The sequence below is a fragment of the Dermochelys coriacea genome, chromosome 4, assembly GCF_009764565.3.
Source record: "Dermochelys coriacea isolate rDerCor1 chromosome 4, rDerCor1.pri.v4, whole genome shotgun sequence".
Classification (NCBI taxonomy): Eukaryota; Metazoa; Chordata; order Testudines; family Dermochelyidae; genus Dermochelys; species Dermochelys coriacea.
The window spans coordinates 6,797,493-6,823,091 of record NC_050071.1 but is presented as its reverse complement, the minus strand read 5'-3'; the positions used below and the strand labels follow the sequence as shown (position 1 = coordinate 6,823,091).

Sequence of the window (25,599 nt, the reverse complement as noted above, 5' to 3'; positions counted from 1 at the left end):
CTAACTCTATTTTCTTAAGGAGCTTATTCAACTTTCCACCCAAGCAGCTGCATATGTTGTAGGAAAAATTGTAGACCAACCAGATAAATGAGGATATTGATAATGCAAATAGGACTAGACTATTAAGCTCATGCAAGCAACAGAATACAAAAGCCTGTTTCATTCTTATTTTGTTAGGTGCTCAAATGAGCTTTAAGTTACCCTTGTGTAAACACTGAACATCTCCATGGAATGAAATCTATATTATAGCAGAATGAGTGAAAGCAAAACTCGGCTCTAACATTTCCCTTTATGAGCTAAACAGAAGAAAACAGAAATGGTGAGTTGTGCTTCTGTCCCCAAAGTCCAGTGGGAATCTTTCCATACATATCACTGAGCTTTGGATCAGGGCCACAGAGAAAACAACAACACATAGCAACATGTCAAGACAAAAGGTGAGAAGAGGAGTTGGTTAAAAAACACAAAATCTAAACTTTTCACAAACATCTATCAAAAATATGTGCTAGATTCCCCCTGACACCCACTTTCTCTCTGGTTGAAACCCCCAATCCCAAAATGTTGATAACTGTTTCCCCCCTCAAATCTGAGCTTTATTTTATCATCCAAATTTGAATTTCCCAGTGAAAGGTTTTGTCAAGAAAGGGTTTGAAGTTGTTTTTGTTGTTGTTGTTGTTGTTGTTGTTTTAAACAGTTCCAGTGATAAGGACCTTCCCTGTTTTCTAACACTGCCACCTGTCTGGCCACTACTGCTTCCTTCGGGGTTGGATTACACAAGTGTGAAGGAACATGACAAAGAAAGCTCTGCAGAAACAAAGCCTCTCAAATTGTTACATGGGAATGTAATTGCTATCAAAATATTAGGCTCCCATTCTGAGTCCTCAGGAGGCTCTGAGGATGAGGAAGGCTGGCTAAGGTTGGGGCGGGTGTGAAGGGTCTATCTGTTGTTTGAAATTCCCATTGATATTATGTCTCCCTTTTCCCAATGAAGTTTGTTCCTAGTGCATTTTGGACTGGTTCACTGAGTTCTCATGTTACAGTATGAGCTACACTGTATACCAAAATGGTGCACCCATGTGCATGCATGCCCCATAAGGATTGGAGATGCAGTGCAAAATACCACTAACTGATGCTGTCAGGCCCTGTTACTGATGAACAGGTGACACCAAAAACAAAGTTATTTATCCTTTGACCGAAGGAGCCAGGCCTCTCACTCTTAGCCTGTTAGAATAAAGGTCATGTAGGAGATCACTCAGTAATATGATGGGAAATGGAATAGATACTAGAGCAGGAAGGATGCTTTTGGTAAGGCACTGGATGTGGACTCAAGACAACTGGGCTCTGTTCCTGGCTCTGCTGCAGACTGTGTGCATGACCTTGGACAAGTCACTTTGTCATCCTATACCTTGGTTCCCCAGCTGCAAAATGGGGATAATACTCCCTTGCTCCCACTGTTTAGCTTAAAAGCTCTTTGAAGCAACTTAAAAGCTCTTTGAACCCTGTATTTGTAGGGGGCCTAGCATAATGGGACTGGGGACTTAGTTGGGGCTTCTAGATTCTATGGTAATACAAGTAATAAATCATACCATAATCTATAGTTTCCTCCTTTACAAACCTATCCTTTTACCAGGAATCTCCCTACATATGAGGCTTCTGTTTTTAGGCACCAGGAAGCAATTGAATTTGCAGCGAATAAAACTGGTCCAATGACATAGGACCCTGCCATCTCAAAATTGATGACATGCAAGTGGAAGTTAATAAGGACATGTTCTTACAACTCATGTTGTTGCTGGTTCCAACTGGCAGTGATGTTTCAAGGTGAAGTGGCAGCCAGGTAATCCAAGCAGCTCTACAAACCAGATGGAGACTGTGATGTAGAATTACAATGGTAATTAGAATTCAGACATTTCAAAGCTAGCCGAGGTTTATGAATAGCTAGATTACTCTGGTCACCTGTAAATGTGACCTGCTCTCTAGCCAATGGCAGGAACAGTTATAGCAAGAGTTTAGGTAACATTAAAATTAATGTATGTATTCCATGTGTGTTCAGTCACACTCTCTGGACTTATATTGGCATTATTGGAGTATGTGACTTTTCTTCTATATAAATCAGGGGTCTCAAACTCAATTTACATTAGGGCCAGTGCCAGTCCTCAAATCCTCCCAGGAGGCCAACCATGTCACTGAAGATGGAGTTCAGAAAAGAAAATGTTTATACCGTATTTTTTATTTCAGATTTCTTAGAAATAATAAAACTGTCATACAACTTTATACAATTCTTTGCCTGCCAGAGAGTTTTTAGTGTTTGCCAGATACCTGGCAGTGCTTTTGTTCTGTCAGTTTGTTGATGTTCGGCCTCAGCGACTGAGCTGTTGAAACCTTCAGGATGCAGCGAGGTGGGCATCGGATAGCTGTGTTTGGTATTTTGACTTGTTTATATTCATTGCGGAAAAAAGTGATACCGTCTCCATGGCTGACTCTGCCCAGCGACTAGTGATGATATCTCTGTCCCTCTCCCCCAGCCAATGGGAGCTGCGGGGGGCAGCACCTGCAGGACATTGCAGGCAGCAGGTCTGCACATGTCTCTCCTCCGCGGGATGGGTCTTTGAGACCCCTGATATAAATAAAGCAGTTGGCTATATGAACTCAGAAGGGGCAGTTACTTTGTTGGCCTATGTTCTGAATTCCATAAAGGGGAGTACAAAACACAATCCTATTATTCAAGCACATAGGGTCACAGAATTTGGTACACCAGATCAGACACCTGGTCCATCTAATCCTGTATCACCGACAGTGGCTAGCAGCAGATGCTTCAGGGGAAGGCACAATAAACCCTGCCATAATAACAACGTCTACTCTTTTCAAATGTCATTGTCCCTATTTTCCCCAAGAGGAAAAATGGGCTCGGGAAGACAAGGTCACTTACCCAGTATCACACAGCAAACTAGTGGCAGAACTGGGCCTAGGAGCCAAGGCACCTGAGCAACAGACCTGGTTTCATTTGCTAGGCTACACTAATTCCTGTGGGACAGCATGCGATAACCTGCCTCTAGGCGAGTCTCTTTCTAACCTCCAACAGTTATTGCCTTAATCCCTGAAATCAGAGATTCTCTCCATTCCAATAAGTGTTTTAAAATATTTGTTATTGTAACTCAGAATATTCTTGTTATCCATACAAAACGTCAATCGCTTTTCAAATAGCATATGATAAATAGTATTAAAATCATTAATCAGAGCCTTGCACTTTCACCCAGTGAAGCTCTTTTTCAGGGGATTGTGCAGAAAATAAAACCGAGATTTTCTTCACTGCCAATTCATTCACTGAACCCAAAGAATAGCTTAGCAACTGGTTTCTAAACAGATGGAGCAAACGAGATACCTAACTTTCGAAGTCTAAGATGAAACAGGGAAGCATTTACTGGGTTTATGGAATTGCAGTGACATTTTCTCCCTTCCTCCCCCCGCCAACAGTCTGGCAACTGAGACTATTGTGTAATGACTTCCATATGTTTATCACATCTAAACAAGATCAAATTGATATGGCCCCCAGTAGGATTGTTTACAGTATGATTTAGCCATGACATTTGTGGGTTTTTTTAAAAGGATGTTTGGCAGGGGGAACCTAATGGTTTTTCACAATCCTTTCATTGTTTGACATTGAAATCAGAGGTGTTGCCAAAAAAAGGGTAGGAGGGAAGAAATAGATTAGTTAAAAAGCAACAAGGTCAAAACACCAGGAAGGGGATTTATGGTACCTCTGGCCAGAAAATAAGAATTCTGTTTTGTGGAAAATTTGAATGTTTCAGAATTTTTGTTCTGATGCGGAACGAAACTGAGACCTTTCAAAAAAATGTTGTGGGGGAAAAAAAGAGACCACAACAGAACAGCCAATAATGCAGCTGGAGCAGGAATCGGCATCTGTGTGTCCCACATCCACAAGACTGTCCAAATCCTCAGGCCATTGAGTCAGTCTCTGCGGTCCAATGAATTTTTAGTCATTTTCATAAAGCAGAAAAGCTCCAACACATGAGATTGACTATAACTTGGTGCTTAGGTGCTCCCCTGGGATGTGAGAGACCCAGGTTCAGGTCCTTGGTCCCACTCAGCTAGAACAAGGACTTGAAGCTGGGTCTCCCCCATCCCAAGGGAGTGCCCTAATTCCAGTGGGTAGTTCTCTCTCTCTGCATTTGACAAGAGATTCCATCCTGAAGCAGGGGAAAGTTTTCTTGAGACAGATGTTTCTGTTTCTACTAATTGACATTTTCCAATGGGGAAAAAAATATTTAGCAGCAGAATTCCCAATCAGCTCAAATTCATGATTATAGGTGGAGCTCATAACACCTCCTGCAGTTAACAGTTGCCTGACATTTTAACCATAACACTCTGTTTTCACTTGCTGACAGCTTTGCCAAATGGTAACTGTTCAGGCTGAAGTTTCCTGTGCCAAGTGCCTGCCTCAGGGAAATTTTTTTCCCTGAAAGTTTCAGCAAAGAAGAGGTTTGGCTGTTTCCAAGAACAATGTTAGGGGAAAATACCTGGTTATACCATTTAAAAAAAATTCATAGAACCTTTACATTGAGCTCTATGTCCAACTGGGGCCAAGTTTTCAGTCTTTCAGCTCACACTTGCTCAGTAGAACCTTGCAACAGTTTAGCAGCTGAGATCTCTGAAGAGTCTGTCCACACTCAGCATGTCTGAGCCTCTCTCAGCTCCTGCGTGTGACGAGATAGCACATGTGATGATGTGCCATCTCCATAGAGGGACTGAGCGTGCTACAGGACAGAGTTACCATGGAAATGCCAGACTTCCCCCGCAATTGCTCCTGCCAGCAGGCAAAGGGATGATGTGGCATCAGGCACTGGAACAGAGATCAGGGAGCTCATCCCTCCTATCCTCTCAGTGCTGCCCCTGCTGGTGCCTGGGCAGCACAGAGAAGGAGAAGGAGGAATCAGCCCATGGCACGCCAGTGGAACGATGTTATTATCATTGCAGTGATGGTTGTTAATTATTCGTATTACAGTAGCACACAGAGGCCCCAGTCAAAGCAGTGCCCCATGTGCTAAGTGCTGCATGCATGCATAAAAAGGGATCGACCTTGCCCGCCAAAGCGTTAACTAAATACATGATATGGATGCATCGGTGCATGGGGATCCTTGTGGGGGCGGGGGTCCTCTCCTCTCTCTTACAAGCTTTACGGAAGTCTGGGCAATTCACTTCCCTGGCTGAGGGGCACTTTGAGGATGCAGGATGCTCTCTGAGTGCCCAGGCAGCAGGAGCATTATTTGGCAGAAGGATAATGGGGCCTGCTTCCAATATCAGAGCATGCCCTGAGTCTTCATGTGTTGACCAGAATTTCCCTTGGTACCACCTGGGTGTGGAGCAGGAGGGATAGAATTTGAATGGAAGCCAGCTGGGGCTTTCTTCTACTTCCCCCCAAATCCCCACATCACCAAAGCCAGCCATGGGCCCTTTACAAACTCAACACTACAGCAACATCAGCTTCACTGCGCCTGTGTTATCTGCTCCCTGCCATTCCTTGCTGGTTGTTGCACACTCTCGCTTTCATCTTACACTCACCCTCTTGTCCCTGCCTGCTCCCAACTCCTCCTGTGCTTATCTGACTCCTGATCCCAGCGCTCCCCTTCTCCACCATCCCCCTTGCAGCTCCTCCTCCATTATCCCCTGATCCTCCCAGCTGTCTCCTTCTATAGTGCCTCTGTTTGCTCTGGCAGCTCTTCCAGCCTAAGAAAATGCACATCCTATTAGTCTCTTCTCTCTCCCCCATCCACTTGTTTGTCTTACCCAGCTGTTAGGGGCACAAACTGTCATTGACGACATAGAGCACCTTGCACGATGGGGCCCTGACATGACTGAGGCCTCTAGTCACCACTGTAACAAGTGTTATATAAGAAATCCAGGCCCAGAAATGTGCCATCTGTATGATCTCTAAAATACATAGAATGCTCTAGGTTTTATTTACCTAATTAATAACAAATATATAATTACAGGTTTCAGAGTAAGCAGCTGTGTTAGTCTGTATCTGCAAAAAGAAAACGAGTACTTGTGGTACAAGTACTCCTTTTCTTTTTGCAAATATATAATTAATCCTAGGGCAGGCCAGGTAGCAGAGGAGAAACTCCGATGCCTTTAAGATGCACAGTGGCTCGATGGCATGGAAGGGTTCCTGTTCGATGTATGAACCTGAACAGGGTTCAATCCTGGTGGTTCTCTTGCAGAAGAGGTAAAAATTCTTCAACAATTTGGGAAGGGATGTTAGATCTCATGCTTAAACCACCCTCTGACTATTGGAGACCAGGATGGGACTAATGGGAGGGCAGATTATCCCAGATCTGCCCGCTGTGGGGTTCTTACAACTTCCCTCTGAAGCTTCTAGGATACTGGCATAGATGGACCATGGGACTGATCACTCTAGCAATTCCTATGCTCCAATCTAATAACTAATTATCAATGTTAGTATGATTTTTTTATTTATGCACCACTGTTTTTCCTGTATCTTTCACGCCATCTTTTTTACTCCATCTCATTTAAGTGTATGAAACTGGTTTTGAACAACAATAAATAAACCTGCCCCTAAGCACAGACCCTGAGGCAGAAAAATATAACCTTATTTCTTCCTTGCCTTCCCGTCCCCAGAGACCAAACTGGCTAAGATCATCTTTGAAGCCATCCTTCTCTCTTCTTTGGTTCTGACTTCAATGAGCACACTCTAGAGGCTGCTGACTTCACAGTAGTCACCTGAGATGAATACACTTCCTGCCTGGTGAGGAGGATAGAAAGCCAAAGAGCTCTAAAGTGCAAATGACTTACTTTGTGAACTGAACTCAAAACCTCTACCTTAACCATTAGCAAGATCTGAAAATCCTCAGTATCTGCAAGAAATGTTTGTGCTTAATCCAGGTTGGAACTTGTCAACTAATGAACAATACAAGAATGAGGGTAAAGTGAACTGCAGCAATTTTGCAGGATTTCTCTCCTCCTCTCCCTCCCCCCCGACCCATATCCAGGTTAGATAGTTACACTGAGCACTGCATGAAATGTGGAACCCAAGGACTGAAACAACTATGGGCTTTGTATCTTCAGATAAATACTGCAATGATTAGGCCCTGATCTTGTAGTTATCTCTCTGCAGAAAGAGCCCATGGCCAGAGCAGAGATCCATTGATTTCACTGAAACTCTGCATGATCCGGTTGCAGAAGTGGGGCCGATGACTGTGCAAAATGTGGAATAAAAATTTAAAAACATTCACATTTCATTCATTCATCCACTTCCTCTTTGGCTATTGAAATTGACCATTTTTTCTTTTTTGGAGTGGGGAGGGGAGAAGTAAACAATGACTTCACTGGGGAATTATACTTATAAACTATTCTCCTGACATAGCCCTTTGAGATTCCAGTTTGAATCATTCTTGAGTGAAAGACCATGACATTATTGTAAATTTGAAATGCAAAATTATCAGCATTACATTTTAGATGCATCCAGGATGGAAAAAAGTTTGAATTTATCATGTTTTGCCTGCATGAAAAAAAAATATTTTTCCCAGATGCAGAAGGAAATCAGTGTGTGTGTGGGAAATTTGTTCAACAACTTAGATGCCTATTTGCAAATGCAATGACAACGGGGAAAAAACAAAAAAAGAACCTCCCACCCTCAGGGGACAGGGAGCGGACGGTCAGAAGACTGGGAACAGGGGGGTTGGATAGGCGTGGGAGTCACGGGGGGCCTGTTAGAGGTCGGGGGTGTGGATAGGGGTCGGAGCAGTCAGGGGACAGGGAGTGGGGGGGTTGGATGGGGGCGGGGTCCTGGGGGGGTGGTTATGGATGCAGGGTCCCGGGAGGGGGCGGTCAGGGGACAAAGAGCGGGGGGGGAGTTGGATGGGCCAGGGGTTCTGACAGGGCCGGCTGTACGGTTTTTGCTGCCCCAAGCAGTGAAAAAAACTGTCACCACCGAATTGCCACCACGGACTGCAGGAGAGAGAGAAGCAGTTGCTGAATTGCCGCCGCGGACGGTGGAACAGAGAAGCTGCCACCGAATAGCCACCACCGCAGAAACTCTGCCGCCCCTTTCCGACTGCCACCCCAAGCACCTGCTTGGAACGCTGGTGCCTGGAGCCAGCCCCAGGGAGGGGGCGGGAAGTGGGAGGGGGCAGATGGCTGGGCCAGGCTGTGTGGGGAGGCACAGCCTTCCCTACCCAGCCCTCAATACAGTTTCGCAACCCCAATGTGGTCCTCAGGCCAAAACATTTGCCCATCCCTGGTCTAGATCCATCCTCTTTGGAACCCCCTTTCAGGTAGTTGAAAGCAGCTATCAAATCCCTCCTCATTCTTCTCTTCCGCAGACTAAACAATCCCAGTTCCCTCAACCTCTCCTCATAAATCATGAGTTCCAGTCCCCTAATCATTTTTGTTGCCCTCCGCTGGACGTTTTCCAATATTTCCACATCCTTCTTGTAGTGTGAGGCCCCAGACTGGACACAGTACTCCAGGTGAGGCCTCACCAATGCCGAATAGAGGGGAACGATCACGTCCCTCGATCTACTGGCAATGCCCCTACTTATACAGCCCAAAATGCTGTTTGGCTTCTTGACAACAAGGGCACACTGTTGACTCATATCCAGCTTCTTGTCCACCATAACCCCTAGGCATTTTTCTGCAGAACTGCTGCCTAGTCACTTGGTCCCTAGTCTGTAGCAGTGCATGGGATTCTTCAGTCCTAAGTGCAGGACTTTGCACTTGTCCTTGTTGAATCTCATCAGATGTCTTTTTGGCCCAATCCTCCAATTTGTCTAGGTCCCTCTGTATCCTATCACTACCCTCCAGCGTATCTACCTCTCGTCTCAGTTTAGAGTCATCTGCAAACTTGCTGAGGGTGCAATCCACGCCATCCTCCAGATCATTAATAAAGATATTGAACAAAACCAGCCCCAGGACTGACCCTTGGGGCACTCCACTTGATACCGGCTGCCAACTAGACATGGAGCCATTGACCACTACCTGTTGAGCCCGATGATCTAGCCAGCTTTCTATCCACCTTATAGTCCATTCATCCAGCCCATATTTCTTTAACTTGCTGGCATGAATACTGTGGGAGACCATATCAAAAACTTTGCTGAAGTCAAGGAATAACACATCCACTGCTTTCCCCTCATCCACAGAGCCAGTTATCTCATCATAGAAGGCAATTAGATTAGTCAGGCATGACTTGCACTTGGTGAATCCATACTGACTGTTCCTGATCACTTTCCTCTCCTCAAAGTACTTCAAAATGGATTCCGTGAGGACCTGCTCCATGATTTTTCCAGGGACTGAGGTGAGGCTGACTGGCCTGTAGTTCTTCCTTCTTCTTCCCTTTTTTAAAGATGGGCACTACATTAACCTTTTTCTAGTCATCCAGGACCTCCCCAGATTGCCATGAGTTTTCAAAGATAATGACCAATGGCTCTGCAATCACATCCGCCAACTCCTTTAGCACTCTCGATGCAGTGAGTCAGGCCCCATAGACTTGTGCTCGTCCAGCTCTTCTAAATAGTACTGAACCACTTCTTTCTCCACAGAGGGCTAGTCACCTCCTCCCCATGATGTGCTGCCCAGTGCAGTAGTCTGGGAGCTGACCTTATTCGTGAAGACAGGCGAAAAAAGCATTGAGTACATTAGCTTTTTCCACATCCTCTGTCACTAGGTTGCCTCCCCCATTCAGTAAGGGGCCCACACTTTCCCTGAGTTGATTCTTGTTGCTAACATACCTGAAGAAACCCTTCTTGTTACTCTTAACATCTCTTGCTAGCTGCAACTCCAAGTGTGATTTGGCCTCCCTGATTTCGCTCCTGCATGCCTAAGCAATATTTTTATATTCCCGGGTCATTTGTCCAATCTTCCACTTCTTGTAAGCTTCTTTTTTGTGTTTAAGATCAGCAAGGATTTCACTGTTAAGCCAAGCTGGTTGCCTGCCATATTTACTATTCTTTCTACACATTGGGATGGTTTGTTCATGCAACCCTCAATAAGGATTCTTTAAAATACAGCCAGCTCTCCTGGACTCCTTTCCCCCTAATGTTACTCTCCCAGGGGATCCTGCCCATCAGTCTCCTGAGGGAGTCAAAGTCTGCTTTTCTATGTATGAAGCATTCTGCAAGCTCATTTCATGAGTCAGTATTTCTGATTACAGTGATTCCTTAGAAGGTGGCTCTACAATAGTACAGAGCAAAAGTGTTAGCATATAAATGCAATGCCGGGGTAAGGGGCTAGAAAACAAGGAAAGACAAATCTTGCTCTTTTGAAAGAGAAAAAGGGACTGAATGCAATGCAAACTGTAAGCACTTGCCTTCTGTGGGAATGCTACCTCCATCCATCTCTGGTCACCACATCCATCAAAGTAGCACCGGAACTTCTCCCTTAATGCTGAGCAGAAATCAGAATTTCTGTCCTGTGGGAAAGTCTGATATTTGTCATCGTTTCCCCAAGTCAAGATGAAAAGTTGAAGTATGGACATTTTTTGTCAACATTAAACTGCAGCTCCCTGTTGTGGCATAGTGCCCCATGGAGGTTGGACTTCAAGTCCAATGACCCTATTCTCCCCTATGGGCCCAGCTCCCTGGCTGAACTACATCTCAAAAGATACAATGCAATCTCTACTAAGGACTGCTCCAAGCAGAGGATGTCTTTCCCCAGATCACCCTTGTTCAACCCCATGGTACTGCCCCTCTACTCAGGACCTAGGGAAGATACTGTGGGCCAGTATTCATGTAGACAGGCTGGGGGAGGAGAAAGAAGTGGATACATCCATGTAGATGTATAATATAATTCCACATAATTCCTCCACTAAATACCATGGAAGTGAGGCATCACTCAGCTGGGATGTATTTCCAGTTCCATGGGACTCATCCATGATGGGTACCCTCCTTCCAGAGAGGGGTCACTGGGACCCCAGAACCTGCACGGAGGCACAGGGGCTCTGTGCTGAGGGCCCTCACCCTCTTGATATCTGCATGGATCTGGGGGGATGCACCAGTTTTGTGCATGGAGCCTTGTGGCGCATTCCACAGAAGGCCAACCCTGCCTACACCAGGATGGAATGATTGTGACATTTCCCTCCTAGACTCCTTCCCCAGAGCTCTCCTGTCCCCCTTAAATCACTCGTGTTGGTTTACTCACTCGATGGGGTGATCTGGCTACAACTCCTAGTCCTGTATCACTGAGGCCTGGTATTGTTTATGAAGGAAGAGAACCTGAAAAGCAGGATCTCATAGACCTTAACATAACGGGCTTCTAAGCCCTGATTGTTCCCATTCAATGGGCCAGATCTTCAGCTGGTGGAAGAAGACAGAGCTCCATGGATGTAAAAACAGAGTGTCACTGATTTACACCAGCCAAATATCCAGTCCGCTGTACTTAGCTGTGTCTTTATTCCAGATTTTTCTTGTTTTGAATCCCCTGCTTTGTGCCTTTTATTCTGACTTACATCTCAGAACTGAGAATTATGTGTAATAAAGCTTTCAAATTACCTGGTCCCAAGAAATACCATTTGGTTTTATTCATGTATAGCAACAGTGTAAATCCCTTTAATTTCAGCACCTCTGTGGCTTTTATTCTCTTCTCCTAGAGGCGCCCACCATGTCTGAGTTAAGATGAATATACCACATTTTTCTTATTCATTTATATCAGAAAAACATGCCTTCACTTTTACTATCCACAGACTGTGCCCACCTTCTACGATAATAGAATCAGATTGCTACAGTGCTTTGCGCTTTCTGTTTGTTTATTTGCAATCCCATTGGAACACTTATTTTTACTTTTATTTTCCAGCCAGGGGAATTGACTCTAGAAAACCACACACACTGACTAGCCCCTGAAAACACAGCTAAATCCAGCACTGCTTTTATTAAAATACAGCTAGAATTCATAACCACATTACAAAAAAAAAAAGAAAACACGCAACAACCTGCAGTTGCAGGTGAAGCTGTCAATGAGTTACTTTCATTTCATATCAGGGATCAATAATTGTGTGCTAAAGGGGGAAACAAATAGAGTCACAGAGCTGACTGCCACATCCCCTTTAATGATGCCAGGCAGACTCACTCAATACATTGAGAAAGTGTGAAGATGAATTGGCAATGCTCTTATACTGGTGCTCTAATGGCTGGAGGCATGGCTGATGAATTCAAGCACTGCTAGAGAGTGAGAATCCTTGGCATGACTATGGATTTAAACACAAGCCAAGTTCTTGGGTTCATCAGGTCTGATTCTTTTTTCATCCTAATTTTAAACAGGGATAACTCACGTTCTGGATTTGTCTACACTGCCCCGCAGTTTGAACTACAGAGGGGTGAATAGTAATGCACATGGAAATGCTGAACTATAATTCCCCTGGGTAGACACTGCAGGTGTGAACTAAAAGGTTCCTAGTTCACATTAATGCAATCCTGTTTGAAGAGGATGGCATTGATGTGAACTGGGAACTTCTTCAGTTCACACGTCAGCATCCACACAGATGAGTGACAGCATACCACTTTGGCGCACACAACTATTCAAACCTCTGTAGTGCAACCTGCATTGCAGTGTAGGCATAGACTAACTTCAGTGGAGTCAATCCTCAATCCCACCAATGTAAATGAGCTGGTGGGCAGAGAGTGGATGGACCGGGTTGCGATTGTGCACAGCCAGGGCTCTGCCCCTTTTAATCAAAACACCCCATCAGTTAAACAGAACTGCAGATACAGCTGTTGGTAAAAATTACTTTTTACTGGACCAAGGAAATAAAATAACAACCTTCTATTTTTTTATAAATTATCGACATATTGTAGATAAAGGAGATTTTCCAAACTACCTTAGCAATTATTTAGGATCTCTCTCTTGCTTTCTTTTGGACACATTTGAGAATTTTCCCCAAAGCCCCTTCCTATTCCTACTTCACAAACAGCAAACATTTTGCACTGAATGCATAAACCAACAGCATGCCCTAGGAGCTCACTCCAGCAAAGCACTTCACTATGTCTGCCCACATGTTTAAAATTAAGGACATGATGAAATACTTTGCTGGGTTATGGCCTAAAGGCAAAAATCAAAGCCAAAATTATTTTGCTCCTTCTTTATAACTTAACTATATGGCTGTGAACCAGCTTTATTCTTCTACAGAATAAACACCCACTAACATACAAGTCTCAAAAGATCATGCCAGCATCTAACTAGCAAAGAGAAAGAGACAAGAACCCTGCTACCTCTGATATTTATGGAAGTTGAAAAAAAATCAGAAAACAGTTACATGAGGCTGTCTTTCCACATTATAAAGGAGTAGTGCAGGGCAAAAGGAATGTTGCATATTGTTTTATTTTACTTCAAGGTTCACCTTAAGCACAAGACTGCAGCATCATGGAGGACTACACATAATCCTTCTCCATGGTGCTGAAACCTGGGTATATAGTCCATAATTTAGCAGTCCGAGACAAGTTTTTTAGTTAGGTTCATAAAGATCCACATAGGTGCCTAGTGAGACTAGTTTAATGGGAGTTAGGCACTTAAGAGGCTAGTGGGATTTTCAAATGCACCTATCTGCATCTTTAGGCACCTAAATACCTTTAAAAAAATCTAGCCCAGTTTAAGTGCCATTGGTCCAAAAGTTAAGCTCATGATTTATAGCACAGTGATGGATTGAAGCACATACTTAAGAACTGGATGCTGAATTGGAGACTCAATGACTTTCAAAGTTCCTTAGTAATTAATGTAGTTTAAAATTTACCCCCGTGTATAAAGCCATCACAAAGCCTATGTATTTTTGAATCCCACTTAAACCCTTTAAGCCCATATGTATGGTTATGGGACAAATAAAGGTTGATAACTAGAACTGATTCATTAGTAGTGCATATACTTTCCATCATCTTTAGACATTAATTTAGGAAAAATGTGGTTCCCTTTTAGTACCCAAGGGGTATTTTAACCTTCCAAGATCATGAAATCAGATTTTAACACGGTTCTGTGCTTTCTAACAGTTTATTTGTTGGGACCACACAGTAATCACAGCAACTAGGCAAAGGAGAAATTGACCCAGAGCTAAATTATGCCATCCTGTTAAAAATAGTAATAGGCAGGCTGGACTCAGGTGGAAAAGCCTGAGTCACTAGGACTCTGGAGTCTCTGATGCATTATTCCAATGGAAAAGAAAGAGAGAGTTGCTTCCTTTTGTAGGAGGCAAGGGACATGACCATCCATTCCCATGGATTTCTCAAGATCTCAGGGGAAACCCCATGCATCTTGGTACATCTGGGAAACAAGGGGTGGGGTATGGGTGGAGAGTTCTAGGGTCTCCATGGTCCCCTTCTAAAGCCAGGTGTTTCCAGGCTGCTTCAGGGACAGCCTCTTCTCCTCAGGGTTAGATGGATATTGCCAAATGGGGACTCCAGCCTCCTCTTCCATGGTAAAATCTCTGTGGGTTTATGCAGGGATGATGTTCCTGAGACAGGTTGTCTCCTGACTTTGAATTATCTCTAACCAGTAAGGACCAAATGCTTCTGTTGATCTTTCATGGCATCACAAAAACAGGGGTGACACTGTGTTGGAAGTTTCCTCTCCTTTCATCATCTTTGTGACCAAAGGCAGAGCATATTGCTAGGATATGGCCAGTACCATTCTACCATACCAAACAATTCTAGAACCATGTGGATTTTATATATGGCACACACTTCTACACAAAAACAAACAGAAAATCTCAACTACACTGATTTTTTTTCCAATCAAAAAAGATCATTTTTGAAGGGAAAAAAAGCCATTTGTGACAGAAAAAAAATGCTTTTCATTCAAAAACTTTCATCTGACTTCCAAAAAATTATTTTAAACAACAAAAGAGTAATTGAGAATGTTGAAAGAAAGCCCACTTCATTGGTAGAACATGAAAAATGGTGATAAAGGTAGAAGCCAGTTTAAGGTAAAAACTTAGGAAAATATATCCAGGGAACAAAAACAATGTTTGAATGAGTCACAGTATCTTGAAGGCAGCATAATGTATTATTTATTGAGTGGACTTAACTCTTTTATTCAGTATGAAAATAGTTTATTTTCTCTCTAGATGGAAGGCATTTGTAAGGAATGTGTTATCAAAATGTATGAATAATTTTCAGTATTTTTAGGACTTCAGATGGGAAAGATACTGAGACTTAACACCTCATTGGGACTTTGATGGCTTTAATTATATGGAACTATACACCATGGAGATTTTCAGTGTTCCTTTGCCAGAAGTGGATTAAAAATACATAAAGTGGATTCTGAAATTGTGTGATCAGTTAAAAGGACTATGTCTCCCCATCGTGTGGCCGGATACCAGTAGCTCTGCAGCCTATCATGCTTTTTACTTTCTTGTTGGATGAAAGACTCCCCCTCGTGACTTTATTGGGGCTCAAAAACTTCCCACAAAACACTGTTTTTGTCAAGACCTCAATAGAAAGTGCCTCCTCTCCTCAAAACAGTGTGATTTTTCATCAGAAAACATTGCAGGGTTCCAGGTTTGGGAGGTGGGGTTTCAATGAAAAGTCTTTTTTTATTATTTTTTACAGAAGACAGTCCACCATTTTCCTCCCTTCTGTATTCTTTGTTTTTGGACAACTTCCAGAAACAACAAAAGTTAAGCGACAGAGCATTGCAGATTCCTGCCATTCTGCTATTTTTAGCCATGTAGTGTCCTGCTGTCGCAGTCTTTCCCCACCGCAGTGAAAGGCGCAAGCAGCAGGGGAAGGCTCTGGCAAGGAGATGCAGTGAGGAAAGGCTCCAGCAGAGGAACTTTTCCCATTGCCTCCCCCTGCCAGAGCCTTTCATTGCCATTTAAACCACACAGCGTGGACATAGCCTGCTTTTCGCTGTAGCTACACATACCTTGTGTGTCATCACCCACACAGTGCAGTGTAGACATGCCTCTAGTCTCTTTGTGTGGGTTATACATGCAGTCTTTTTTTGAAAAGATCAGGAAAGTACAGGAGGAAAAACGTGTTCCCTATGAGGAGGCTAGTCTGTGGAATTCGTTCTTTGGTGTAGTTTCGTTGAAGCCCTGTTATAAATTTCCAGTATCGTCAAAGGAGCCACCCAGCTGTAACTGAAGACAGAGACAGGTCACTGCGTTTTAACCTTTGGTTTTGTTAGGCAACAGGTTTCCTTACATTTCTCAGGCTCATTGGGCAAGTTTGATTAATTTGGAAATAAGTGGTTTGTGAACACTTAGCCGGGATGTAAACTCTACTCAATGATTGTTCTGTCCTGTTTGTTTTGTCTTGTTTTAATTGCCACTTCATTAGATCAGGTTGCACATGTACTTCCTAATTACGTAGGGGTGGAAACTATTAGCACTGGTAGTATTTCAGTAGTACTTCATTTCTCTATGAAGCGTGGCCGTTGGGGTTTTTCTGCTCCTAGACTGATCTCTCATTCTCCCTTGCACACTCATAAATGCATGCATCTGATAACTGCTCTACTTCTTTGTCTATAAAGATACATGGATTTTCTCTGGAAGCATTTTGTACATCACATGCACTGATGAAGTTATATTTGTTCCATTCTCCTTCCTAATATAGGAACAGATGCAGGTGTTATTAGAGGGCTACCATCTTAATGCTTTACACAAGCTCAAACCAACCATGGACCAAATGATACTTCAGCAGCAAGACTAATACATCTGAATAGGTAGTGCTGGAATTTAACAATTTATCAGGCCCTGTCTAGCTTACTGGCCTCTCTGAACACTAGCAACATTGTGAATGCAATCCCAACCTTTCCACATGGTCTTAACATATTGACACACAGATGAATAGCACTGGCATATGCAAAAAGCAGAAAGCATTGTAGAGTCCAGGATATGAATTCTGGAAACATATGCCAGATAGGCTGTACTTTTCAGCTTGATGGCATATGTAGATGTATTGATTCTAAATTCAGAAGGGACCATTGTGATGATCTAGTCTGATCTTTTATATAGCACTGGCCAGAGAACTTCTCTGAAATAATTCCTAGAGCAGATCTTTTAGAAATACAACCAACCTTGATTTGAAAATTGTCAGTGACGGCTGGAGAATCCCCCATGACCCTTGGTAAATGTTTCCAATGGTACAGCTGCAAGTATCAATTTCACAGTTTCGGAGTATAGCTTTCGGCAGTGGCAATAATATAACCAGTGGGTCATCTGAGAAGCGAGTATTGCTAATGTAAATTTTTTTCCAGTTGCTGAATATACTGGAAGACCAGTGTATAGTTTAAATGCTTTTTGTGTTAGTAGAGTAAGGTAGAGGCAGAAGTTGCTTATGTAGCTATCATTGCACAGAAGTCCCTTGATAAATGGTTGTCCTCCAGTCTTGTCTTCTGACAGGCATAGAGAATACATCTAGCAAGATACCATGAACACAGTATCTGACATAGGTATAGGATGCAGATAACACCACAGGTTAAGAATATGTGAGCATACTTACTGCCACCCCTAATAGGGACAAGAGACATCTGATCCTAAGTATATACTCCAGCAACAGGATGTGGTGCTGCTGTCAGATATCACAATACATTGTGAGATGGAGCCAGGCACATGAAGACAGTCAGTGCCATGCCACAATGCAAACCTCCATCCAACTAGATTCACCATGTTGGCATACAGTTGGGCAGGATCTTGGTTAGTTGGGTGGGTTCAGATTTCTTCTCAAACTGTTGTTTCTATTCATTTTAGTAACAGTTGCAGGTGCTCAACACCTCTGAAAAATCAGGCCACATTTATTTGTAGCCTAAATATGGAATTAGGTGCATAATTGTAAGCATCAGTCTGAAATTGTTGGCCTCTTTTTGGTGTGTGAAGAAAATATAGGTCTCCCGCAAACATTTGGTGCCCTATTCTAAGGACCTATGAGGCCTTTAAAATTTTGCCGAGAAGACTATCAACATAAAGAACAACAACAACGAAGACATGGGTGAAATCCTGGCCTCACTGAAGTTCAAGGGAGCTGGTATTTCACCCCTATGATACTAAAAGATACAACAGAAGACAGAATGTTGATTACAGCTGTATTTTTTTCTTTAAAAAGCACATCCACAGTAATGGTCCAAATCAGCACATCATACTATTGTGCTATGTTTCTAAGGCTATTCTGACAGAATATGATTGCATTTATTTTGTAAGAGTGGCCCCTTATTTCTGGCAGGTATTAATCTCTCTGCACACACCCCTGCCCAACCTCACCCTGCTCAGAAGTCATGGCTAGAGAAGTTTGCAGCTGTTAAGCCTTTACAAAAGGAGATGTTAATTACTTTGCTTTGTGGAGGGCTGAATGCTTAATTATTATAGATTTGCAAAGCCCTGCTAGGCATTTGGAACAGAGTGTGTTGCATTTCTCTCAAACATGAGGTGAGTCAAAATGCAGCATACTGAGCAGGGTGTGTTGTACAAAGGCATAAACCCAGCAACAACAAGTGATATGGTGCAAAGAAGAATGAAAAGCAATGTATAAAATAGCAGAGAGATTAAAAACTTGCCTTGGGTCTTTTTTCCCTCTATCAGAAAGAAGAAAACTGATTTTGATACAAATCTTGGACTAGCTGGTGTAAATCAGCATGCCCACTGAGAACCTGGCTGCAATCTTGTTTTCAAATACCACACATATATACTTTCCCCAAATGTGAATTCTCCCTTTGCACACACACATACACCCTCCAAGCAAACAACAGTGCTATAAAGGAGCTAACCAACTCTGTCTAGGCACCAAGCAGAGTTACTTCGAGAGAAAGGGAAGTACTTTCTCCTGGAACTACTGTTGTTCTTTTGTTCTGTAAAACATCTTAATGTCCAAGACTGCAGTTTCCAACAGAGGTCAAGCAGAAGTTATCTGCTGTCAAAAAATCAAACAATGCTCAATGATACCTGGAACCTTATGCCATGTGATCTTCCCACTAGGCATAAGTGCAGTTAGATGAAGTTCAGAGGAAGTGTTCATACCACTCTTACTTGAGTTCTTATATTTGGGCTTTTACATGTCAGTTTAGTACAAGTCAAGCTTTCTAATGCATAGGATTGGGAGTTTAAAGGAAATAAACTGATGTATCCTTTGGCCGATGTATCCTTTGTGTTTCAGGTAAAATCCAACCCATTAGTCCCAGAAAGTATTTTTTGTATCATCCAAACTAATCGGAAAAATGTTTACTCCACCCTGTCACCTTAGTTCTGGAAGATCATTTCCCTGACCAGTCATGCGACACTTCAGAAGGCAAAGAATTTCTGGTGTGCAAAAATCAACTCATAGGAACTTCTGTGGTATGTGTAGCAAAGAACAGAGCTGTGTTACTGCAGGCAGCCTGGCGGTGCCATTCATGCTTATTGTCACTCAGTTCAGATTAATAATTGTGTTTTTAGATTGTGGAATATCATTTTGAATGCTATCTTATTTGAATTTGCTGTTTCACAACCCATATGGACTTCTCCTGATCCTCCCTATCAGAAAGCTATTCTCTGCTTTAACCGACTGCCAGAGGGAAGAGAGATATAACTCCACATTTCAGGGGTAACATTGTTCCCTGTTATCTAGCTAGGATTGTACAAGCACAGCCAGCGCAGAGTGCTGGACATCAATCAGAAGGGCAGTTTTACAAAGCGCATGTTCATTCTGATGAAAGAGGCAAACCATAATGAAATAACATAAAATAGCAATGATTCTTCAATGCTTTGCTCATTCTAATGCTAAGTGACTCATCTGATGGGGCTTCCATCATTTCCCTTGGGACATGACTCTACAGTCGAATGAATTTCAGAGTCAGGAAATCCTCTCTGGTATTTTCTTTACTTTAGTTTCAACCTATTTTTCTCAGTTATGTCCCCTTAGTTCAGCCTAAATCAGTGTGGTTCCTGAACATTTCCATACCTAGACACACTGTACCACACCAGCCCTCCCACTAGTCCCTGAAATTCACTGTTGTCAAAACTTTGACTTTTTGGAAATAAAATAATAAAATAAAAATAAACAACCAAACTATTTTTAATCAGAAACCAAACATTTTCAAATGAAAACTTAAACCTGAAAACTGCAGGGGGGAGTGGAGGAGAGGGCTGACAAACCCAATCCACGCTAATGTGGTAATTCTGGTGCAATACCTCATAGGAGCTGTAGTTTAGGGGCTCCCATTCTCTATGGCCTGGGCTCCTTGGCTGGACTACATCGCCCATGATGCATCACAGTCTCTCCACTAGCTGAGCTGTTGCTCTGCATCATGGAAGTGCTTGGTCACAGTACATCATGGGAGATGTAGCCTGGGCCCATAGAAGAGATTGGGAGCATGAAGCACCTGAACTACAACCACCAGGAGGCACTGAAGTGAAATTTCTGAATAGAAATTTGCCAACAATGAACAACTTTTCAGCTTTTCAATTAAAGTCAAAATATTCCATGGAACACAGACTTTTCATGAAAAAAAATCATTTAGACAAAAATCTTTTGTTTTTTAAACAGTGTAGATCAAAAATTTTTTACCAGCCCTAATTAGCATATCTAGTACAGAGTTGCACAGATAAATTGGCCAATATACAGCTATTTTTCAGTGTGGAAGTCACAAAGCAATGGGCCAACAAAGTAGGATTTGAATATTTGTTATCCCAAATTACCTCAAGCGGAACCTTTTACCCATCCAGTATTATAGAGGGTTAGTCCCTTTTAAAACTCATTTATAAGCCCTTTTATTGGGCATCTCATTTTCTCAGGCCCTTGTGTCTTCTGTCTAAAGACACTATTTAGTTGATTTGTCAGGTTTCTTTGAGAGTGAACAGAGCTTCATAACTCACATCACGAAGCAGCAAATACTATGCAAACAGTGCTTCTGAACATGACCTTTCCTAGATGGGAAAAAGTTTAAATATATGGTTTGTTGGACTTGATACTTCAGTCATCACTTTTAATTTCTTTCTTTCGAAAAGGAGGAGTTCCCTGTTCAGGCAGTTTAGTCACACCTATTGGGACCTTGAGCAAGTTCAGTTATTATCAAGGAATAGACACTTTTTCCTTTCAGTGATTAAGAAGGAACGTTTCAGGTGAAAAGTATCTCTGGAATGCACCTGGACTCTCTGAAAATATACCACATCTCTAGATGGAACAAATATTACAGAGAGACCTTATAGGATAGGTTACTTCTGTCTCCCTGCTATACAGCATCGAACTGTGGTACTATTCCTCCGCTTTCTTACTGGTAACAAAATAACTTCCAATCCAACACTACACATGTCTGATGTCATCAAACTAGCCAAAGAGGCAGTGAGGCACCTAAGCACCTTTGACGCTCTGAATGATTTAGGAGCTTACGGGTATATCTACACTACAGCAGGTGCTGCAGCGCTGCTTTTTGAAAATTCTATCTTAAAAGCAAACTGTCTTGAATTACACTCAAAAAATAAATTGGCCAAAGCCTTCTAGGGAACATTGATTGCAATGGAACTACTCTCACACTTAATGTTAGCCAAGTGCTGAAACACCTGGAAGAATCAGGGTCTGTTTGATTTGTTAACATAAGCACGTGACTTACCAGCTGGTGTGCCCTCTTCTGGCTGGGCATTATATAGCAGGCTCACTTCCTTTGGTGCCCCCTGCTGACTGTCATCCTGCTATGACCCGCGATGGTCTGCTTCTTCTAACAACTCAGCTCTCTGGTTGGGTCACATAGTGTCCCACCCCTTCTGGAATAAGCCAATAGTCCAACTCATCAACTCACATTGGGCCTTCGGTCCAACTCCGGACACACTAATAATTATCCCTTCTATCAGGTTTTCTTTTTTTATTGTCCTAACCCCTTGTCAGAGGGTTTCTGCCCCACTTTCCTCAGCAGGCTGGTAGGGGCATCCCAGTCCCACCCTCTCCACTGGGTTCTGGCCCAGGGACCCTTTAATAAGCAGCCAAGGCCTGACTATATAGACTTCTTACTGCCTCTCTGGAGCACTTCCTACCTTGCCCTGTTTGGGGCCTTTGCCACACCATCTTCCATGGCTCCTATTGTGTCAATGGCTCTCTCTCCAAACCTCTTCCACTAGTTCAGTGAAGAGCTTCATGGCACTTTCTATCACCCAGCTGGTTCTGCTGCAGGAGACTTGTCTCCACTCCCCTGACAGGGCAGTCCCTGACCCAGCAGGCTCTTCCAGCTCCCTGCAGGCCCCTCCACCAGCACAGAGAACGCTGGGCAGAGTCACTTCCTCCTTCTGTCCTTCCCAAGTGCCCTGGGCTCCCTGCTGTAGGCCTAAGTTCCTTCAGAGAGGCTCTGCCTGCCAGCAATCCAGCTCTGCTCCCTGACTCCAGCCCAGGTTTCCCCACACTGAGCAAGAACCAGAGACCTGCTCACCTCCCTGGTCAGCCCCCACCTGCACCAGGTTCAGCTCTTTTATCCCCTCCCTCCAGGCTTGACACCTACTGCAGGGCAAGGCTGATTGCACCCACAGGCTCTCAATAACTCTTTCTGCCTCAGAGTGGGGCTGATACTGCCCATCACAGTTAGTTATTGTAGTTTTAATGAAAATTGGGGTTCAACATGCCATTTGTTCACTATCTTTTGCATTTGCCATTCGCTTGCCAAATATATTTTCCAAGCCAAGAGCATTGCCTCCCTTCACAAGACCAGGCTCCTTGGGGGGCAGTAATCTTTTGTTCAACGCTTTGTATGAATTGATGCCATAAAGTCTTGCAATCAGAAATTATTTAAAATTAAAAACTGAGCTATACATGTTCCTGATCTCCACAGAAATGTAGTCATGTGTGCCTTTCTGCTATAGTTCTTGTAGATAATGCATTTTTGTAGCAAGACAATATTCTTTTGTCATTACTTTTCTGGTTTTAGATTATTCAGTCTTCATTCTTGTTTGGTCCCTTTATCCGCCTCCCCCCATCACTGTAATACTTCTTTTAAACTAACAAAATACTAGTAGAACTATTGATAATAAGGCCTCATCCATCATTTCTTTTATTCTGGTCCAACAATGGCCTCCATCAATTCTAGGTTAGAGGATCTTTCTTTGGCCTGAAGTCTGGTCCTCAGCTTGGTAATGCAAGAAGTCAAATACAGGTTGTTCATTTCATCTTTCAGAATTTTTCCAGTGAGGAGGGACCAGCTGACAGAGGTTTGCTCATCTCCTGGAATGGGTTTCAAGAAACAAATAAAATAAAGTTATTCAGGCTGTAAGCAATGAAGAGAGAAGATGGATGGGGGGGATAGATCAGGATGGGTAACATTTTCAAAAATACTTCATTTTCAAAAGCACCTAAGTCACTTAAGAGACTAAGTTCTAGTAAAACTCAAAGTTGTAAATTATACCCTTAATGCTCCTAAGTGACTTAGATGCTTATGAAAATTCTACCTATTTAACCTCAAGTCATCTGTATTTGGGGGAGCCCACATCTAAAATCCATATTCTGTCCTCACACAGGCAAAAGCCCCATTGAACCAAATGGGAGTTTTGCTCAAGAAAGGGACATAGGTCTGAAGTTTTCAGCCCTGTCAAGACCAAATAATAGGTCTGAGTCTCCTCCCACCGATGTCAATAGGAGACATGGCATTGAATATGATGGGGGGAGGAATGGGCTTTCTGTGGGGGGCATTCCAATAGGGTGTCAGAAAAAGGCCCTCTGCAAAGTCCTCGGAAGATCCATATAGCAGCTCCATGAGTGGTGCCACGGGCTGTAATATCCATGGTCAGTACACCCCTCTCACAATGGGAGGATTTGGTCAATCGAGCCACCTAATCATGGTCTCTCAGTACAACCCTCATTCCCAAAAACACCTGTGCTCTGGTTTGGATTGGGCATCCAAGGAGCACTACTCTACAATACCCACATTTTCTGCAATCTTCTGCCTACAGCCAGTCAGGAAACTACTGCCCCCCTCCCTCCCTCCCACCCCACACACAAAATATTAACACTTTTTCAATTTTCAAAAACAAAAAATTAAAATTAAAGAGTATTCTTAGACAAAAAAAATGATAAAACCCCAAAAAGTTAAACAAAAATGGATTTTTTCCCCTCCAATATTTTTGTTTTGTCAACTAGCTGTACTTTGGAAAGTTTTCGACCAGCTGTACTTTGCCACACCACGTTACAGAAGTTAAGCAATGGAATAGTTTATCAAAGTATGTTTAAAAGGAGATAATACTAGTAGGATGGGGTATGAAGGATTACCCAGGAGAGTGCAGAAGATGCAACACCACATAGCAGTGCTGCAGGTGAAAAAAATGCAAGAGTTCATTTTCCAAAGGGAGCCACTCGGTTTTCAAATCTTTGGGATCACTGCCTTTAAGGCATCTCTAGCTGGGCAGTCAAAAACTCTTGTCACTTTGGAAAAATTAAGCCTATGTGTTTATAGACCCTGATGTCATGATCAGTGGTGCAGGACGGGGCTCCCTGTATAAGTACATGGCTGATTTAAATGTAAATAGCCATTAGAAAACATGAGCAAGATGAGGTAGGTGGGGTAATATCTTTTATTGGATTAGTTTCTCTTGGTGGAAGGTACGAGCTTTCAAGCTACACATAGGTTTTCTTCAGGTCTGGGGAAGGAAGCAGAGTGTCTGAACAAAATACAAGTTGGGACAGATTGTTAAACAGAAGGGGTAACACATATTGGAGGTGGTCACCTGAAATTAAGTGGACAATTGAGGGTTAGATTGTTACGCATAAATGATTTGAAGTGGGCAAGTAAGGGTAAAGTGTGATGTGTTTTAAATTGTTGGAATAATCCACAAAAACTGCCCCTGGTTAAGTCCCTGGTTTTTGGTATCTAGCAAGGTTATGAATTTAAGTTCCCAGGCTCACCTTGAAGGTGTTGTGCTCATTTCCCTGAAGGGCAAGTATTGAAAGAATGCATCCGATGAAGTGAGCTGTAGCTCACGAAAGCTTATGCTCCAATAAATTTATTAGTCTCTAAGGTGCCACAAGTACTCCTTTTCTTTTTGCGAATACAGACTAACACAGCTGCTACTCTGAAACCTGTCAGATATGGAGAGATTGCCTTGTGAAAAGTGTCCACCGTGCGTGATAGGGTGTATTTGTCTTTTGTCATTTTATCAGTCAAAGTGATCCCAGAACAAATGCCAAACCTGCAGTCATTTCTCCACTGCTATGAGGATCAATACCCTACAGAACACACCTTTCAAGATCCATGCATCCTATACATGCTTATCACAACACATGGTGTACCTCATCCAGTGCATCAAATGCAACAACAACTATGAATGAAACCAGACAGTCACTACACTCTTAAATTAACTCACCCAGGAACATGATAAAGACAAAAAACCCATATCAACCATGGGTGAACCCTTTTCACAAATCAATCACTCCATATCTGATCCTTCAATACTTGTCCTCAAAAGGAAACCTGCACAAAAGATGAGCCTGGGAGCTTACATTCATAATTCTGCTAGACACCAAAACCCATGGATTTAACAGGGACCCTGTTTTTGACTCATTCCAACAATGTTTAAACACACCACACTGCCTGTTACCCTTGATTGTCCACTTCAAACCCTTCTACTTAATCTCTCCCAACTTGTATCTAGCTCAGACACTCTACCTTGTTTGTCTCCTATTCTGAGACCAACATGGATACACCACCACTGCA

The 25,599-nt window shown here is 42.9% G+C and overlaps 1 long non-coding RNA gene across 1 annotated transcript in view; it reads right to left on the bottom strand.

Moving 5' to 3' along the window:
• Nucleotides 1–25,599, bottom strand: part of LOC122459996 — a 50,780-nt gene that overhangs the window by 11,637 nt on the left and 13,544 nt on the right. The window contains exon 2 of the long non-coding RNA XR_006281001.1: nt 1,773–1,846. This is a non-coding gene — a long non-coding RNA (uncharacterized LOC122459996). The remainder of the gene's footprint in view (nt 1–1,772; nt 1,847–25,599) is intronic.